The sequence below is a fragment of the Morone saxatilis genome, unplaced genomic scaffold, assembly GCF_004916995.1.
Source record: "Morone saxatilis isolate NCDOM2014 unplaced genomic scaffold, NCSU_SB_2.0 Contig14, whole genome shotgun sequence".
In the NCBI taxonomy this organism is placed as follows: Eukaryota; Metazoa; Chordata; class Actinopteri; family Moronidae; genus Morone; species Morone saxatilis.
The window spans coordinates 12,923,531-12,928,745 of NW_023339696.1; the positions used below are offsets into that span (position 1 = coordinate 12,923,531).

The following is a 5,215-nucleotide window of genomic DNA, read 5'->3' on the forward strand; positions in this document are numbered from 1 at the left end:
CCCGGTTATCGGCCGCAGCCACATCACACCAAACCAGCGACCTCGCTTACACGTTAGCAGCGAGTTAGCTGAACTAGCTCACCACCTCGCTCTGTAAAAGCTATACTGCAAGAGCTGCGTACGTTAACTAACATTAGCACCCCCCTCTCTTGTCTCACGTCCCAGATAAACAGCCGTGAATAAAAACGTGCAGGTGCAAGGGCACATTACATTTGAACCCCGTTTGAGCCACACTTACTCAGACGTGTCCTGTGACAGCGAGCTCTGATAGCCACTGAAGCTAATGGGATTTGTTTTTGTCTCGTTTGTCACAACGTAAGGTCTGACGCTATCACCCCCACACACACACACACACACACAGCTTTATACAAAACAATGAACGTTTTTTAGGAGGCTTACCCAGCTGAGTGCGACCCTTTTTTCCCTCGGTGTTTTACAAAAGGAGAAGCCCAGAGGTCCTCTCTGCTGCAGCGGCGGTGTTACCGGCGGCTGTCTTTTCATTTCCGTACGTCCTCTAAAGTTTCGTTTTGTCAGAAATGGGCGTCAACTAATAAAGTTTACTTTCCTAATGACTCATATTGGTATTTTTCTGGAATATGGAGGGTGACTAAGCAAGTGCCCATGCGCACGTGTGTAAAGTTATTAATAAATCCTCAACCTTCCTCTAATGACAGCCAATAATTCCAGTTTCCAGTGATGTTGGTACTGATTCTGCTTTCTTTTAATGAAAATATGACTACATTTTATTAGTTGTTAGTTTAAGAAGCATAAGTTGAACCCACATGAACCAATAATGAAAAATGGCCCACATGGTGCACAAGAGAAACAAGTTACACATTTGTTTCCCCTTTTTCATTTTTGTTATTATGAAACATTTCTTATGTTTTCAATCTGTTACATTAAGGTGCATGACGTTCTCTCCTTAGAGAAACCTGCATGAAGAGTTACATTGGCGCTCAGATGTTGGTCTTCAACAAAGATGGTGATATTTCTGGTTAGTTCTATAGTGACAAAGCTTTCAGGCCCTGAGAGAAAGGTGTCTGCTGTGGCAGCATTTTACTTTCTCTGCGAGCACACCTAACTGGTCGTTGTTCAGCGATCCATACTGGAAATTCCCCCCATGATGTGCTTAAGTCTGTGAATCCTGTACTGTCAGTGATGTGCATATGAAGCAAGAAAACCAGGCTTTTCCCTAGATCAATATAAAGTAAAACATTCAACAAGTACCCCCCACATTAAAAGAACATTAAAACAATGGCTGATGGCTACATAGAAGGAGGTGTGTCTCCTTTTTACAACCACAGTGCAAAGTCCACAGAGTAGCAGCACTGGACCAGTTCCTATGAAACACTATAAGCACATTGTCCCCCCTCAGCATGGCAAGGTCAGGTTTGTTTCATTGTGTGAATTCAGACTGATAGCTCTTGCTCTTGCATAATGCTCCACTATTAATGCTGTGTGCTGTGTTTTCAGTGAGGAATCCACACTTAAAGGAGATCCTGTTACTGTCAATAAAGGGAAACACGCTCAACCTGCAGATGTTTATGGTTATAATATAATGAGTGTCCCGTGATGACCTTTTATCCCGTCACAAGCTGTGTCTCTCTACAGCTCCCACATGACACCCACTCATCCATTGAGATTGTGTGTTGCCTGTATAAGAGCAAGCGAGTTGTCGGTAACTTGTCTCAGAGTGCTATGCTGTCAAATGGTCAGCAGAGGGCAGAATAACCTGGAATTTGAGGTAAAGTTTTGGGTAACATTGCACCAAGGAGTGCAGGGACTTTTCTTCATTTCAACCAGACATCTGCTGCATCAAAGGATTTCACACGTGGACACTGTGCTCTTCGGGTAAAAAAAGAGAAAAAGTTATCTTGCCCAAACACCCAAGATTGGTGTTTCAGTTTCATTTTGTGCGGGTGGGCTACATTACCATGGAAACTTGGACTGCACTCCCAGGTCAGGGTTAGATTCAGGCTGTCAGACCAAAAAGGTATTAAGACCTGTCTTCACGACACTACCACCACCACATGTATAAACTAAAATAGCGATACAGTCATACAGTCCTTTGGCCTGAAAAACCTGCAAGTTAAAAATAAAGCTATATATATATATAAACAGTCAGAGGAGCTGTTTGCAGGGTTGTTTATTGTCTCAGATACAGTATACAAGAGGCAATGTCAAAGCCATTTTGCCCACTTGGTTGCAAATAAAAGCGCACATTGTGTAGCAGGTATAGCTTACATATTTAGTAATGATGAATGTTTTGCATATTAAATGTGCACGTGTGTGTTTTTTTTATCATCCACATTCATCACAAAAGTCCCAGAGGACAACCAGACATATGTTGTGAAAAGAAATGAAAGAAAGAAAACTGAAGCTTAATGGGAGTCAGTGAGTAAAAATTGTTTCACATTCACTTAAAGTTCAGTTTTAACCTGAAAACCAAAAACACTTCTTTTTATTGTTTCATTGTATAGTGTTTTTGAGTTGCTCTCATTTGAGTTTCTACCTCACATAAAAGCCTGTATTTCAGTTCTTTCACATATTTCTATATTTTACAGCCTGCTGAACCTGTTGCAATTGACTGTAGTGGGTATATGATTTTAGTAACCTGAGAACCTCAGGAACTAAAGACCACAGAAAGCAAATTAACTTTTGCACACAGTGCCAAGACCACAACACAAGAGCATCTATCAATATGTAAAACTCTGTGCAGCAGAAAACAACTTAACAGCCAGGTGGTGCACATTTGATCCAGAGGCACGATGAAAGAAATACAATAACATTCATAAAAATAAAAAAAAACACTCTGAGATGATTTTTGATCATTTTTTGATATTGACTTTGGTTGACTTCACCCTTCTGTAGGGAGGAAGATAGACTAGGGGGAGGACGCCATCCGGGATGTGTCACCATCTGAGTCTCACAGTCGCTTGTGTTGAATCAAGAAAATAAAATGGCACGCTATAGACTGAATACATTTAATAGGTTCTCACTGTGCAACTAACATAATCATGGCAACTATAGTAATGATGTATATCAAAAAATGTATTCTCTGAGCAGCGTGTTTAAATACATTTCCCATCAGATTATGTTTTGATGTGTATCACCTTTACAGACCATAACGTGATGAGAATGGAGGCTCAGTGCGGCTCATTTTTATTTCGCGTGTACCAGAGGAGCATTTTTAATTTCTATTAAAGTTTCTGTTGATTTATACCTCGCTGATCTTAAGAGCGCATTGTTTACTGCAACCTTACGTAAACATTTATTGAGATTCTGTTGAACTTTTTTCTTTTCTTTTAGTTACAAGTATAAGTGTTGGGGAAGGGGAAGAGTTCCAACTGTGTTGTTTTTTTCTTGTTGTCAGATTTTGACAGTGTGAGGAAATAAAAACAAAAAAATCATAAACCAAATACCCTAAAAACATCATGTCGGTACCCCTCTTGGCACGTGTCAAATCAAGGCTCAGAAGAGTTCCACGGCTGGCTCCTGAAGAAGAAAAAAAGAAAAACACATGCACTTGCCTTAAGGAAACCATTATTGATGAAATGTGTAAGTTCTTGTTGAGCATTACCTGCACACTGTGCTGTAAATCATGTCTTCGTCATCATGATGGGAGTCCATATGCTGCTCCCTGCAGGTGATACAGTTGATGAATACATGTGTCTCTCATGCAACATAAATTATTATTTGAAAAATAGGAAACAGTTGTAAGGATATCTCACATGTTCGACTTTCTCTTGGTGTGAAAATCAACCGTTGCGTAGATGAGTTCCGCTGTCGCTCCCTCACTCTGGCTTCCCTCTTGTGATTGGTTATTGTCTAAAACAGGCCAGTTGGCATACACTGCATCCTGAATATAAAACCACATGATTAATTAGTGCAGAACATCAGATTAGGGTTTGCAGACAACCTCAGTGCAACTAAAAGCTTAACCTGTAACGTACTGCACACAGTTTATGTGGCACAGCTTTAATTTACATACAAATCAGACACACACTAACACAGTAATATGAGAGTGCTGCCTCTGTGTCGTCCTCACAGTCCGCCTCTGGGGCTCTTGTCCTTTTTTTGTTGAGTCTAAAACACAAGAACAGACTTCGGAAAAACATCTCATGGTTGTTTTGTATGAGATATAATAGTGATACAGTGTAAATACAGCTTACCTTCTGAGGGCAATAACAGCAATCACAATCAGAAGCACAGCAACAAGAGGAAGGATAAGTCGATTTCTGTTACTGTTAGGTATTGCCTGATATTCTGTGTAACAAAGACGGTGTGTGTTAGTTTTGTGAGAGCACAATAATTAAATCCAATGTGATCTACGCAAAAGTCATTGATTGGATTAAACTGTTATGATCCCTAAACTATAAAAAAAAGTAGCAAAAGTGCCCTATTGGATTCCACCCAAGGTAGATAAAACATGATAAATTGCTCTCTATGGTAGCCCAAGAAAATGTAACAAAGTTCTTTCTAGGGTGCTCCTAAGAGGGTGTCCTTTAAATGAAGAAAACATGATACAGGGGCCTTCAACGGTGCTTTACGTGAAATGGGGTATGTAACTGTTTCGATATGCATCACCGCTTTCTGTGCACTGAAGCTCCACCACATGCATCTGGTGCCCTTTTAATTTTTTTTTTACCCCTGCCCTTCAAACAGCCTAAAGGACCAGTGATATCATGAGCATGTAACGCAACTTACCTTTGATCTTTAAGCCACCAACAGAGCCGGCTTTGACTTCCATGCTTTGCTCTGGTGGCAGGTTGCAGAAATACTGCCTCACTTCCAGCAGAAGAGGAAACACAGGCATGGTGTCCGACTGCTATGTTATCCAACTGCGTCTTTTTAAACCAGGATACTGTCTCCCACTGGGGGTCGCATGGCCTGCTGCAGATCATGCGGTCGCAGTTGCTGCTGCTGCTGGGCGGTCTATCTCCAATGATGGTCTGGACAGACGCCTGACTGTTCTTTGGGCCATCTGAAAGGAAACCGGGGTTGTTAACCGTCAGAGAAATTATGTGGCAAAGTCACTAATTGATTATTTTGGTCATTTGAGTGAAAATTTCTAAATGTTTTATCTAAATCGTATCAATTTAATTTTCTTTGTGTAAAGTGGTGATCTTGTGTCCGATACTTACATTCAACATCAATATTTATGACTCCTGAAGTTGTTCCGTTATGGGTCTTTAGAGAGCAAGTGTAGTTTCCA

The 5,215-nt window shown here is 40.7% G+C and overlaps 1 protein-coding gene across 2 annotated transcripts in view; it reads right to left on the minus strand.

The window, feature by feature from the left end:
* The window catches only part of rnf213a (ring finger protein 213a), a 36,951-nt gene extending 36,407 nt beyond the window's left edge, over window positions 1-544 (minus strand). Inside the window, exon 1 of one of the 2 annotated variants that reach the window (XM_035654572.1) lies at window positions 400-544. The gene's annotated coding sequence lies outside the window, so the exon portion shown is untranslated. Of the gene's footprint in view, window positions 1-238; window positions 326-399 lie in introns of those variants that run through there. The other variant, XM_035654573.1, reaches the window with a different exon arrangement.
* Window positions 545-5,215: the final 4,671 nt, after the last annotated feature.